The 15640-nt window shown below is 42.3% G+C and overlaps 1 protein-coding gene across 3 annotated transcripts in view; it reads right to left on the bottom strand.

The window, feature by feature from the left end:
* Positions 1–15640, bottom strand: part of Fam110b (family with sequence similarity 110 member B) — a 113521-nt gene that overhangs the window by 51022 nt on the left and 46859 nt on the right. For all 3 annotated transcript variants that reach the window (XM_051159858.1, XM_051159870.1, XM_051159881.1), the window contains exon 2: positions 12014–12100. The gene's annotated coding sequence lies outside the window, so the exon portion shown is untranslated. The remainder of the gene's footprint in view (positions 1–12013; positions 12101–15640) is intronic.

Here is a 15640-nt window from a genome sequence, read left to right as displayed (position 1 = left end):
TTATGAGCCAAATCATATTCCACTAATAACATCTGGCTCATGCCTGTATTAGTTTCACTGACTTTTACCTTTATGCTGGCTCCTAACAAGCTTAGGATGTAATAACTTGGTGCTCAGTGAACTTCATGTTCTTTTTTTTTTTTTTTTTTTTTCCTTAGTTGTAGAAGGTTCACTAGAGCAGCAGTTCTCAACCTGTGGGTCACAACCCCTTTGGAGTTGTATATCAGATATCTTGAATATTAAGTATTTACATTATAATTCATAAACAGTACAAAAATTACAATTATGAAGTACTAGAGAAATAATTTTATGACTGGTGGTCACCACCGCATGAAGAACTAAATGAAATGGTCGCAGTATTAGGAAGGTTGAGAACCACTGTTCCAGAACGTAAATGACATGGAAAAGCAATATATAAACAGACGGATGCAGAGGAATTTGCCCTGGAGGAGCTCTGAATTTTACTTTGAAACCAGGGGCATGTAAGTCACCTGTTCTACTGAGGAGCAGGAGCAGAGCAGTTCAGGACCCTGTGTCTAGTTCTGGAGCTGAGATGCACAGGGAGGTATGTAGCTTGTAGCCTACCTAGCTTTTCTACTTAATGATCCAGCAACTTGAGAGGACTCTTTCCCCAGGCTTTTACCCCCTCATCTACAAAGCAGAAATGACAATTATCCACAGCTTGCCACTTAAGGCTGCTGAGTGAAAGTGCTTTGTAATATATACGAGGCTATGAAAAAGAGCAGATCTTGCCGTCTCAAAGCAGAAAGAAAATGAAGCCATGTAATCTGGACTCCAGAAAGCTAAGCAGCCCTGGCACAGATCTTGAGGACATGAACATGGTCTTTCTGAGAAGAACATGTAACGCACATGCCTAACAAATGGGGAAACCTGTCTTGGTACACAGTATCAAGAGGTTCACTTCATCGACATCTCATCTCCCATACTGTTTTCAGTGGTGATAGCACAGTACACCATGGTGGCCTGTGGTGGAGAAGCTCTGTTTATCTCATGGTGACTGGGAAGCAAAACAGGAGAGGAACGGGACTGGATCCCCAGCAAGGGTGTGACCCTAATGGCCTAGCTCCTTCACCATGGGCTCGCCGTCTTCAAGGCTCCATCAGCCTCTCAGCTCATCACAGCCTGCGGAACACACCTTTAATTGGGCCTTAGTATCCAAACTACAGCAAGTACTATCCAAACCATGGCAGCAGCTGTCTGTAACACATCTCTTGGTTCAGAAAAACCTTCCTGAAATCAGATCTTAGTAAGCAACAAGGGCTCCAAGTCAGAAGAAAATGTTTACCTCCAGTAGGAGCTCTGAAGCTACTGACAGCTGAAATCATCATTCTTTTGCGTCCTGGAAAGGTGACCAAGAGGGAGAGGTCTGCAAACAAGATGAGCTGAAACCCTGAATTTTGCCTCCTGGTTGTCCAGAATTCTATCGTCAGAATTAAGTGAGTAAATACACATCACCAGCTCTCTAACAGGCCAGCCCCCAGGAACTGACAATGAAGGCAAAGCAAAACACAAATGCTACAATCGTTCCTGCAATATCCTGTAAGCCATGGCTACTTGGAGATGTCAGTCCACTAACATCCCATCCTCCATAATGGGAAATACAGCATTGCTGATATGCTGTCTGAAGGAACCCAAGCCCACCATGACAAGTGAGGCGGCTAATACCCAAAAGTGGCAGTTGTAAAGTAATTCACTCACCCTGGCTGTGTCACACAAGTTTCAAGCAAGTGTGACACCCTTTATGAGATTTCTTAAAAACATAGTGGTTCTATTGACTTATGAGGCCAACTGCCAATTAAAACCTCACTTATTAATTTGAACAAGAACAACACTTGTGATGGCTATTCTTGGTTGTCAGCTTGACTACACATGGAATTAGCTAAAGCTGAAAAGTGTCTGTGGATACATGTGAGAGATCTTCCCATTTGAAATGGGAAGACCCACTTCTAACTCTGATCTCTGAGTTGGGAAGACACAGTTTTTTAAAATATAATTTTTATTCATTAAACATTTTTTATGTTTTACATATATATTTATATTATTACACATGTATACAATAAACTACCAATAGCAAGAAGGACCATGACACAATCAGGAATTATATAAATGTTACATTTTTAGTGTTTTGGCTATTTGTATTTGACAGCCTTGAAGAAGACATCTTTCCTATCTTGGTACATCTAAAATTCTGACTATAAATCAATCTCCATTCCATCTTGTCATTATTAAGTTAAAACATCTATCTAGTCTTAAAAACATCTTAACCCCTAGACAACTAAGCTTCACTGTAAAACTAAGCTACCTGGTCTTCAACTCCATCAGAGACTTGAGAAGGAATAAACTTGAGTACCTGAATATACTGGAGTACAGGTTAGTAGCTTTCCAAATGAGAAGATGGCAGAGACAGTTTGCTACCTGAATAGTTACTCAAAACTCTCCATAATGTTGGAGTATCTTCTTCAGCCTTCTGGCCCAATATATCTGACAGACATATTTTGAGGCAGGAATTATTGAGGACTTGCTTACCCTGTCTTGGTAGAGTTTGGCCGATGACTATGCCTGCATCCCAGCTTGCCCATTGTTTAGGCAGAATTCTGCCTGTGGTAAAATGAGGACGTTTTGCCCAGTGGCTAGTTTGCCATATTTGAAGCCATCTCTATAAGGAGATGCTCATCATCCTCTTTCAAGTAGGCTAGGTGTTGCCAGGAGTTAACCTGTCTCATTGTCAGTGAATCTTTAAAATAATAAAAACCCTTTTAACTATCTAAAGCCTATATAAAGGACATCCAGGAGGGAAGCGCCTTCTCTCTCCTCTCCTCCCTCCCTCCCCCTTCCCTCTCTCTCTCCTACCCCTTCTGTCTTGCCTGCTTTTTCCCTACCCTCACTAGCAAGTCCATTCCTTCTCTGGCATTAAAGTCCACTTCTTAGGGACTCCAGCATATGCTGAAGACCAGCTGAGACATCCAGCTTTATGAACTGAACAACTACTAGATTCTAAGACCTTGTGTACATTGACAGCCATAGTTGGATTAACTGGACCACAGCCTATAAGTCATTATAATAACATTCTAATACACACACATATGTATGACACACAGCAAGACATACACATATATGTATATATATGTGTATATACATGTATGTATGTATATATTATATATTATGAATGTATGTGTGTGAGAGAGATATTCACTCTATACGTTCTGTTACTCTAGAGAACCGTGGCTAACACAACACTTCAGATAGCACTTCAAATACAGGTTTCAACAGTCTTAAAAATAACAGTACTAACTAGATGCAAGCGTCAACCGTGATAGAATGCTCTGAAACACAATTGTGCATTTAAAATTAACAAGGCACACACAGCAAATATGCATGCCAAGTACCATTCTAAGGCAGCACTTCCAAGGAAACCCCAATAAGCTACAAATTTGGTACAAAATGTCAAATGATCTCTTAATTTCCCACTAAAGTAGATTTGAAGTGGCATGGCAGAATCATTTTTCTGTATTGTACTTGCCATCTCTTAATCTGATGCTTAGTAACCAAAGGCTCCTAAAAATAAGCCATGCTCTCAAAGGCATGCTTCACTTGAGTGGCCAGTGCCCAAGGACAGCGGCCAGGACATACCACTGCTGGAAAACCCAACAGCAGGCTCCACCACCCAGACATGGCTGCTGGAGGGGCAGAAAAATGCATGCCCTTCACATGGTTATAGAGAAATGTGCCAGGCATGTTCCTGGAGAATTCCTCATACAACTGGAAGCCAAGGGAGGTATGAACAGTGGGGAAGGCCATGCTCTGAGCACTGATGTGTGTACTTTTGAGACAGGACCACCCCCAACCCTCGTAGAAAGCAGTTGTGGAGCTTGGGCTAGGCACAGATAATCTAATCTGAATCCTGAAACCTTTGCATTCTCAGGAAACAGCGAACTGGAGCTAAACCATAACTGCAGATGAGCGGAATTCTGAAACAAAAATAATATTTGAGTTCAGCTGAGTTTAGATCCAAAGAGTCCCCCAGTTGTCCCACTTTGAAGTGCTGGGGATCAATCCAGCAGCTCTGCAAACACAAGACAAGTGACATCCCAGCCTTTCAAAGGGCATTGTTATTGACACTTGTGCTTAAATTGCTGCCTCACTGGACTTTAAGCTTAAGTCCAAATCCTATAAATCAATTTTATTTCAAAATAATTTTGATTGAGCCGAGCACAGTGGCACATGCCGTAATCCCAGCACTCAGAGAGGCAGAGGCAGGTGGATCACTATGAATTTGAGGCCAGCCTGGTCTACAAAGCGAGTACAGGACAGCTAAGGCCACATAGAGGAACCCTGTCTCAAAAAATAAAAATCCAAAACAAAAACCCCCAAACCCAACAATAATAACAACAATAACAAAACCCAGCCAGCCAACCAACCAACCAATCAACCAACCAAACAAACAAACAAATAAATTTCATTGTATATATTTGGGGAATATAACTCAATGCTATAAGATACACATCATTACCAAGATGGTGATTATCCTGAACCAAATAAACAGATTTATCACCCTACAATTATTAGATTTTGCTTGTTTGGGTTTTGCTTTTGTGATTTTTTTCTTCCTGTGGGAGCAGCAGCTAACACATACTTAATTAGCTGAATTCTTGGATGATATCCTGTAACAAACTAAAGTCTTCAAAGTACATCAATGTATCCAATGGATAGGCACCTATCAATCACACAATGTATCCAATGGATAGGCACCTATCAATCACACAATGTATCCAATGGATAGCCACCTATCAATCACACAATGTATCCAATGGATAGCCACCTATCAATCACACAATGTATCCAATGGATAGCCACCTATCAATCACACAATGTATCCAATGGATAGCCACCTATCAATCACACAAGGTTTCTGGGTTTTCTCGTTTGTTCTACCTTTTTTGTTTCTGACTTCATTTCCCCCCTCTCTTCCCACTGGTGGATTGGGTGCCCTCTTCCACTGAAGTCATAGGGCTGGCATGTGAGCCCCAGGCTGCTTGAGGAGGGCAGGGGAGAAACAGCAGCTTCTCTTCCTGCAATAGTCCTATTGACGTCCCAGACCTTTTAATCCTTTTAACTGAGCCAGATCAGTAAGTAGGTCCAGAGTTGAAACCAATTGTCAGCCGTAAGCTGTCTATCATGTACGAGACTTCTGCAGAAGAAATGAACTATAGTGTCAGATGGGTGATGGTCAGTGCCATTCATGTACTCACATATTAACAAACGCCCAGGCCTAGGCATGCACCTTTGCTCAGAGGTCTCTGAGCACACACAACACTACCTTGACCAGGTACAAATGTGGGTCTAAAAAGCCTTCTTTGGGAAGGGCAATCTGAGGTGAAACTCTCAAATTGTGGGCCTGGCCCAGGCTTAGGTTCTAGCTGCAGCTCTCTCTGCCGCCAGGATTCTCTATGATTTCCACAAACCATGATGTTATCACCATCCAGTTATGTTTTCTATATCATGTCTATTAAGATGCCACTCTCCTATGGCCATTTATGAAATGTCTTAGTTAGGGTTCTATTACTGTGAAGAGACACCATGATTGTGGAAAGTCTTATAAAGGAAAGCATTTAATTGGGGCTGGCTTACAATGCAGAGGTCTAGCCCATTATCTTCATGGCAGAAAGCATGGGGTTACAGAGGCTGACATCATGTTGGAGAGGTAGCTTAGAGTTCTATATCTGATCAGCAGGCAGCAGAGAGAATGGCACTGGGTCTGCCTTGAGCTTCTGAAACCTCAAAGCCCACCTCCAGTGACACACTTCCTCCAATATGGCCACACCTACACCTACAAGGCCACACCTCTCCATAGTGCCACTCCCTATGAATCTATGGGAGACACTTTCATACAAACCACCACCACTGAATAAAGCTTCCATTGCAAGAAGGGCTTCTGAGATGCAAATGAAAACCGGTTCACTCCTCTTCAGCAGGCTGATACATTCTTACAGGACTCGGTGGTGCTGGAAGTTTCAAAAGTTGCTAGGGCTTTTAGCCAAACCCACAGAATGGGAGGAATGTCACGCTTGCTTGCTTACATTCGCTTATAGTTTTGAGCCAGTGTTGGTGGTTTTAATGGAAAGCCTGAAATGATTTTATCACATAATTTGAGATAAAGCATAAAAATGCTTAAAGAAAGTACTGAAAGTAGTTTCAGCAATACTTGTACACACACGGTTCTACAGCATAGAGTGCTGACGGTACTCCCCAGAGGTCCATATGTGGCACTCCTAGGGTGGCACTCTGGTCAAGTGCTTGAGACCTTTGGTAGGCTGGCTTCAGGCCATGGGGACCAAACCTTGGAGGAGACCAAGTGGCCCTTATTATTTTGACTTGCCTTTGGTATCTAAAACCACAAGTTAAATAGAGTTCTCCCTACTTTGTAAGTAGCCTGCCTCAGATATTTTACTATAAATGGAAAGCTGACCAATAAGCTTGTTTTATGTTAAGTTCTAGGGACTTTTCTTGTATAAATCACAGATTTGCTGGATGGTCAAGCATTCTTTGATTCTGATAACACATTTGCATATGTGTGTGCATGTGCGTGCACGCACGCGCGCGCGCGCACACACACACACACACACACACACACACACACACACACACACACGGAAGAAGCCATCCCTAAACTGTAGTGAGCCTGGTATGCAGAGAAAAGATGAGTAACAGACAGCGACTTTAGGTAGGGCTGGAGATGCTAGGTAAGTGCTGGATCTGTACTTTGAATCTATTAAGACACAGGTGACTCTGTTGAACAAGTGAGGGGCAGGGGAGTGAGACAATAAACCTTTCCAACTGGTAAATGGGGAAGTTCAAGAACAGAGGATAAAACCATAAAACTGACTGGGGATAAGTGTGTAACAGAGTTTTCTGGAAAGGAAAGATAGTCACAGCACAGACTGCCTCAGAGATTGGTAGGACCTGATGTCTGAAGGAGCAACACTTAATAAGGCTTCCTTTCTGAAGGCCTCCACACTGCCCGTCACAGGGAAAGTTGCCTGTCTGAGAATGTGGCTTTGAGAGTGTTCTACAGAGTCAGTCCATTGTCTTAGTTTCTTCTATTGTTGTTTTGATAAAAATACCCAGACAAAAGCCAAGTTAAGAAGAAAGAACTTATTCTGCCCATCATGGACTTGGATCTTGTCACACAGTATCTACAACCAAGAACAGACAGCTATCAGCTCACGTGCACTTTATATTGTCCAGCATGCCCTTCCCAGGGAATGGTCTCAAGGTTACGATGGGTCTTCCACATCAGTCATCCGAGTGAAGACAATCCCCACAGGCATGCCCAGATGCCCACCTGCCAGGTGATTCTAGGTTCTGTCAAGCTGACTATTAATACACAGCATTTCAAGACAGGGACTTATGGGATACAAGTCAGCTAAAGACCAGGCATAGAAACAGTGGTTTCTCCTCCACTGACAAAAAGGAAGATTTTCCCAAAGACAACAGAATACAACCTGAAGTTCAGGCTTCCTGTCACACTTCAAGAATGGAATTTTTCTAATGCAACAGAACTGAGTTTCTAAAACATTTTCATTTTGTGTTACTGAAGATAGAGAGCAGAGAATGGAGCATAGTCTAATACTTGCCAACCACTTATTCATGTTCACATATGTCTCCCTGCACATCTTGGTACACAAAATATTCTTTCACTGCATACCTAGAAATGGCAATATATACTTTAAAGGTTTAGAAAAAAATAAAAAGCTTTGTATTTTTTGGACCACTGAACCCACCACACCTGCCTTCTTTTCTCTCATGTGTATGCTCTTACAGTCTCATCCACCAGTTCTTTAGAGTCTCTTTCTTTCCCTTCCTAAATATATAAAATTATTCCAATCTCAAGTAGATATCCTTATTTCTCTCCCATTCTATTTTCTCCATTGCCCAAATTCCCACAACCAACTATTCTGTTGCATTTTTATTACTCCTTTACTGTAGAGAAATCAACCAGCGTCAAGGTTAAAGAGGTTTGACACTGGAGCCCTGGGTTAGATCACAAGGTTGCCCTTCAGTCTGAGGTTTAACTTCTTTGATCCCTGCTACAGTGTGAACTGGATGTTTGATGTTCCCCATAGTCCTGTGCAGCAGTGAGTCTCAGGGCATGATACTGGGTATTGACAGGCCCTTTAGTAGGAAATTAGGTCATTAGAGAAATATATTTTCCAGGGACCATAGGGAGCTTCTGTCTTCTTCCTCTTTTGCTTCTTCAAGATAAAGGGACTATATTGCTGTCACATGCTCCCCTTAATGGTGGAATAGTATTCTCACAGTTAAAATAATGGACCCGTCAGTCACAGCCTGGAACTTCCAAACTGTGAGCCAAAGTAACCTTTTTTCCAATTATATATTAAGTACTCTGGACATCTTGATGTATTGTTGAAAAGCTGAACAACAGCTAAATGTTAAGAGTCTAAGGCTTTCTTTTTAGGGCATGCATGACGGGCAGATGTGACAGGAGTCACCTCCACCACAGAGCTCATTTTCACATAAGGGGCTGAGGTGCAGCCTGGCCTTCCTTTCAGCAGATTCTTACAAGGAATCTAGTGACTACACTGACCAAGATACTAGTCATGATCCGTCTCCATGGAAATAGCCCTGAAAAATCAACAACCGTGTAAAAAGACAATAGAATTAGTCTTTTCCTTGACTAAAAGGGCATTCTAAATGTGCCAAATATTTTAATTCATAACAGTAATTATAATCAACAATTCCTAAAGCTCACAAGAAGTATGTGTTAAATCCTCAAAACTGGAGTTACATTTTCTGTCCTTGGTAGGAGAATTTTCTTTTAGAGAATGGACTATCTGCCATCTACCTCTTCTTACAGAAACCTTTTTAGAATAAACACCTAAAACCCTAATATCCTTTCCAAGAGAATGCCCTATCTGTTCCCTCTTGTTAAAAAAACTCTGGCTGGCCCAATGGCACATGAGTCTCATTACAGTGGCTGACTTGCCCTGCTTCCAGAGAGGACCTTGCTCAAGGTTAGCTGAGAAGGCCCAGGGGGCGCCCCACCTGACTGTGCTGGGGAACCTGAGCTCTGAGTCATTCTTTGGCAAAAAACTGTTCTGGGAAGAGAAAAGCCAGAGGTGCTGGTGTGAAAGGAAGCTGAGTCACTGGCAGGGAACACAAGGCTCTTTATGGAGGAAACAGTGTTGAGAAAAACTAGCATGGCATTTGAGTCAGGACCAGTTAACACCAAAAGTTGTGCCCACTCTCAGTGGTTTCTCAAGCCTCTAGCAGGCACAATAAGAAAGAATTATAATATACCCAACAAAAGTTTTGAAGACTTTAACTTTTCAAGGAGAAATTGACTTTATCAGTTACTTAAGTTTGATAAAGATAGTAAGAAACTAAAAACAAAGGGAACTTTAAGATTGGTTCCTGAACTTGCAGCCTCATAAGGGCCACTCAGAAGGCAGTGCTTCTTTTAACATAGGTCACATGCTCAAGGGTTCTTATGTTCCAGGATAATTAAACTAAATAAACACAGTAAGTTCATTTTATCATCTATCATTTCATGCTTTCATTCCCCTTTCTTAGTTTCTATGAACAAGGGGCCATTTCAAACACCCAGCGTCTACTGGAAACCAGTGTCATTGTAAATGTACCCATCAGGATGCTAGCCTATAATGCAGGAGCTTAGATAGGATCAAAGGTGAAGGACCCTGAGATACATAAAGAAATTGGTAGGTAAAAGCATATGGACAAGGGTAAGAGAAAATATATTTGTTACATCTGTTGCAGCACTTCAGAAAATGTTTGCATGCTGTTCATGAGAAAATTGCAAATGGTTATGAAAACTCTTAAGTAATTCTTACGCACTGACATGACCCTATCAGAATTAACCAGAGGCAAGAATAGGGTCTGTGGTCTATAGCCCCACTTGTATGTGGATGAACCACACAATTCAGTCTTTCTAACACAGGCTCTCACTCAGTAGCTCTGACAGAGTACCACACAGTTACTTAGGCCCAGGAAGGTACCTGACTGCCATCCCTGGGTAGCAAGAGGAGGACCTCCTCTCTCCTCTGCTTATGCTGCACCAGACACTTTCCTCCCATCCCTCTTCCCCTGTCTGGACACCTTATCAACATGTCTACTAGCTTCCTGTTATTCTTATTTGGCATCTGGAATAAGATGGGGCCCAAAACAAAGGTACCTGACCAATCCATCTGCACGGTCAGAGAATGGGAGCACTGAGGTCTCTTCCTGGTCCACACAGCTCCCTGGCTATTTTCTTGTCTTTAGGGATGCAAATTCAATTGTGTCTAGCAGGTGCCTGTTGATCTACACGCCATGTAGCACATGTGAGAGCAGGTATTGCAGGGCCACAAGAGAGAATGAAATGCCTTGGTTTGTGACAATGTTTCCAGGCTTAGCACTGAAGGTCCTGTCTCAGGAAACCCCTCAGTGATGGACTTACTAGGATGGCTAAGCCCCACAGAACAGTGGTTCTCAACCTTCCCAATGCTGAGGTGACCATAAAATTATCTTCATTGCTACTTCAGAACTGTAATTTTCCTCCTGTTATGAATCAGAATGTAAATGCCTGCATTTTCTGATGGTCTTAGGTGACCCCTATCCTGTGAAAGTGTGGTTCAAACCCTAAAGGGGTCACAACCTATAGGCTGAGAACCACTGCTCTACAACAATGCAGAGGCGAGAATACAGGACCAGTTGAAAGCACTGCCTATGAAATCCACCTGTGACGAGATACAGTTCTACAGTTTTAGCTCCACTGGGGTTAAAGAAAGAAGACAGTGAGTTCCCTTCAGCCAACTGAAGCCCCAGCTTCCATGCGAGAACCTACATCTAAGATAAGAAGGGAAGTAAGGGTGTGATGTTGAGGGATGCCACAGGCTTTCCCTGTATTTAGTCCCTTTCTGTAGACTGCAGAATTCCACCTAACTTAGGCTGATTTTTATTTGGCAGCAAAGTTAGATGGGGAGCCTCCTGAAGAAGTGATAATGTCAACCGAGGATATCCTACAGAATGCAATAGAGATAATCATAAAATGCATGGCAGACTACGTAAGCAGAGACTATCGCACGTGCATGTTTGGGAAGGGGCTGGAGGAAGGCTTTCTGTTAAAGTGAAGGTCATGGTCACCTGCAATGCGGTCAGAGGTTGCACCTGTGTTCTCATGGAGGATCTGTCTTTCCAACTCGTTGCTTCATAGAAGACGTGATTCAGCTGGAAGATGGTTCCTGGATTGTCTAACCCGTCCCAACATTTTCATTTAATGACACGGAGCTCTCTGCCCTTCTAGAAAGGGAATCCATCTGACCACTGTTCATCCCCTTCCTTAGCTTGTCCTTGGGTAAATGGGTCTGACTATGGCAGGAAAGCCAGAAAGACTTCTGTGTTCTCTATCCGTTTGTGGAAAAGACTACAAAAAAAGCCCCAGAAATGGCTGGCTGTGTATTCAAGCACCTTGAGGCCAAGTCTGTGGGTTTGGTTGACCTGTGACATCTTTCTGGTCCTCTCTGTTTCAGTCCCTAGGCTGGGTTTAGCCGCTGTCCTCACCACTCTGATTCCTGTGACGGCTATCAGCAAAGCTCTCCACATGAGCTCCCAGGGTCCAGATCATCATCACATCACCAATCTCAAACTGTCTACTCATTCGGGAGCAAAGATGCTCACTTTTTAAGTTGTCTTCAAATCCAGGCACATAAATGGAGTCTTTTGAATACCTGGGAGGCTAGTGGTAAGTAGTATCATACAAAGCAAATGACAATTATTAGCACATATACAGACAAGAGATGAGAAACCTTGCTGGTAGTATTTTGGTCCTGGTTTGGCTTAGTTATTTATTTATTTAGTAGCTGAGAGCAAAACACTTGAAACCCCAGGCTCTTTGCCTTAATATAATAATGGCACAGGTTTCAGAGGCAATCAATATCTTCTGCTTAGAATCGATCAAGCAAAGCCATACACTTACCTAAAAAGCAATGAGGATCTTAGGGAATGCAGTCAGAAGCCAAGCGAAGCCTTCTTTGCTTAAAGCACTCTCTGCAGCAGGAAATATCTGAAAAACACAGGAAGAGAAGGCTGTTAGCATTTTCTATTTGCCAAAAATAGGGAGGCCATTAAATGTATTTAGCACAGAAAATGGTAATTCCATTAAAAATTAGCCAATATATATTTAAATACTAGATGGCAGACATATAAGTAACATTAGTTTTTGTGTATTTTATTTATAATGTACTTCTATACTTCAACTACTGTTTTATTTTGTTTTTGTAAGAGAATTTAATCACAATAACAATTCTACAGAAAGAACAATGCAAAGTGAGACTGAGAAATCACATAAGCATGATCTTAGTGCTGTCTGGTGCTCACCATCTATGGAGCAAGAGACCCAGGTCCATTCAAGGGAGAACCTGAGTAAGCATCAATCTGCAGGCTGGAGTAGAGATCTTGGTCACTACAGGACTTCCATGCTACAAGTAATTTCTTTGTTCATGTGGTCATTCATTAGTTTATTCAGCAACTAAGGATTGAGCATTTTCTATGAGCCAAGTATTGCTCAAAGCTCTAGGAGTTTAAGACAAAATTCTGTGATTGGTTGGAATTTTCAATCTAGAGAGAAGTACTTGGGGGGAAAAAAACAAAATAAAAATTTGATACTATCTCATAGAGTCCTGCTGAGACTCTTAGAAAAGCCATATGGGAATATGCCAGAGGACCGGAGGGATGCATGTTTTAAGCAGAGGAAATTGCCAAGGCCCTGAGGTCCACTTTGTGCAAGGAACCCCAGGCCCATGGGCGAGGCTGTGAAGAAGCTGCTGAAGGGCCAGTGACCAGTGTAAGTACACGGCACAGAGAGGAGCTGATGAAAGGCAGCACCTTGGGGAACATTTACTTAGAAGGCATGCTGGGAAGGAGCAATCAGGCACAAGAGTGGTTTTCCCAGCTCATCACGCCAGTGTGCTGCTGCTGCCCAGGCCAGTGTCAAGGAGGAGTAGTCTTGCAGACTCAGCCAGTAGGGTGCTATGATAGTGGGAGGTAGAGGCTACTGACTTAAAGGTTGGAAAAAGAAACCCTAAGAGCCGGTTAGGCAAAGCACAATGAAAGAGGTCAGCAGGATCCCTGACTGGCAAAGGGTAAACACAACACCATTTTCCCTCAGAGGCTTTACACACAGTAAGATGTAGCAGAACTCCCTAGCCTTTAAAGCGACCCTCTCTCACCAATTCATCATGATATAAAAGACATGAAATTATAGAAATGATTATTATTATAAATTAATTTATTTATTTTGGTTTTTCGAGACATGGTTTCTCTGTGTTGCCTTAGCTGTCCTGGACTTGCTTTGTAGACCAGGCTGGCCTCAAACTCACAGAGACCGCCTGCTTCTGTCTCCCACGTGCTGGGATTAAAGGCATGAGCCACTATGACCAATTCAGAAATTGTTTTCTGAGAGTGCTGGAAAAACAGATGTCTAAGTCATGGCGAGGTACAGTGCAGTGCTACAGTCCAAAACCAGGTTTTACAAGTGTATCTGTACTGAGGATATAGAAAATAAATGACAAATTATTTAAAAATCTACTGGCACCCAACAGCAGAAACAGTATTTTGTGGCAATGTAAACAAATCCAAAATAAATAATGGAATTACCCAGAATACAACAGTCATCAAAGTGTGTTGTGACTCTTCCTGGGTGAATTGCAAATTAGTGGATACATTCTTAAAATTTCTCAAAAATTTAAAATCCACTGTGACGCAGATCTATTAATAAACTTTTTTCAGGCAGCAATCCTTATATGCATTCTGAGACAAGTTAACAGAAAACAGGGTAAATGGTAGTTTACACTGCTTACATGTCTAACACCGCAGATCTAAGGTCAAACACATGCCTTCACGGCAGAGTAGCAGGTGAGCAACAGAGGAGACATGTAGTATGCTCTGGCCCAGGCTGCATCTTTAACCCCTCTTCTACCTTCTCCTAGTGAAGTGGTCCTTCACACTGGCACCACCCATCCCAGCACAGAGGGTGCTGCTGCTCTGCTAGGAGTTCTTCAGCTTCTGTCTTCCTCAGGAAGTGCTGCCTCTTCTTCCTCTTCCTCCTCCTTCTACTTCCTCCTCCTCTTCTTCTTTTCCCTTCCTCCTCCCCATCCTCCTCTTCCTCCTCCTCCCCTTCCTCATCCTCCTCCTATTTTAAAGGAGGAAAGATTTATTTTGACTTGTGGTTTCACTCTGAGGTGCTAACTCCTGCCTACTCAAGTCAGATATACTGTAAGGTGCCAAACAGTGGCGATGGGAGCATGGAGAAGAGCAAATATGATCACTTCATGCATACTGAGAGGTAGGGGGAGGGGAGGAGATGAAGCACAAGAGGGTAAGGGAGAGGGACAGGATGATGAAAGGGCTCAGAACAAAACAGAAGCCCAGTGATCTACTTTCTGTAACTGAGACATGCCTCTGAAGTATTCCACCAACTCCCAATAATATCATGACATCATGAATCTGTCAGTGGATTCATCCATCAGTGAGGTCAAAGTCCACATAATATTATCACGTCTCAAAACTCCTCCCCTGTGAACATGGCACTTGTAATCTGAATAAACTATAATAAATTAAAATGTAAAGACTAAGAAAAAAGAATTTATTCCAGTGCCATGTTCACAGGAAGTGCTCCTTGTAGGAATGGACTAGGCCTTCCATCTTTTTCTCAAAAACGAACCAACTAGTTAACAGAGCCTAGCTCATGGTAAATGTTTCTTACTGCAGAATAAAATAATGAAAAAAGAATAAATCCAGGTAATTTTTTTTCAGATCCAGACAACTTCAAAAGGGTCAACCCTGAAATATTAATCATCTGCTAATGGCTTTTCTCACCATTCTTTTGTAATCACAGGTACCCAAGTGGCCAGCCACAAGCTACCAGCAGTCCTACCCTGGACTCCTGTGTCTTGCAGTGTACACTTCTCATTGATTTTCTGTTTGACATTTACTGTTTTCAGACCCTGTTCAGTCCTGCTGTTTCTGTCTCTTTCTTCTGGAGACTTACAATGACAGATTTGGAACTAGTTTTAAGTGCAGAAAGCCATTTCACATAGAATATGACATGCCACAAGAGACAGAAAGTATTGAACAATGAAAATGTTTTATGTGGTTTTGGTTTTTGGTGGACCTGGAGTCTCTGGCAAGATAGCCAAACACTCTACCAACTGAGTTCTGTCCCCAGGCCCTGGAAATGCTTTACATTTCATGACCACACTGATATGCTTATTTTTGATTGGTCAGAACTATTACTTTTCTTCCAACAAGCTACAGAATTAGGAGAACGAACAAAATCTTATTTATTTGTTTGTTTGTTTTCCAAGACAGAGTTTCTCTATGGAATAGCCCTGGCTGTCCTGAAACTCTATTGTAGATGAGGCACCTGTCTCTGCTTCCAGAGTGCTGGGATTAAAGGCATGCACCACAACACCTGGCTTGAACAAAATGTTAAGGTGTCTAAAAATTCATTTTTATTATTTTCTTCTCTCAGAGAAAGATTCTCCTGAATGTACAGAACAAAACAGCTAAGTGGTAGGGCTGAAAATAAGTGTATGTTGTGCCA

This window comes from Acomys russatus, chromosome 2, assembly GCF_903995435.1.
Source record: "Acomys russatus chromosome 2, mAcoRus1.1, whole genome shotgun sequence".
NCBI classification, from domain to species: domain Eukaryota; kingdom Metazoa; phylum Chordata; class Mammalia; order Rodentia; family Muridae; genus Acomys; species Acomys russatus.
Note: the sequence above shows the minus strand (reverse complement) of the source record. Positions and strands in the feature narration are given on the sequence as shown.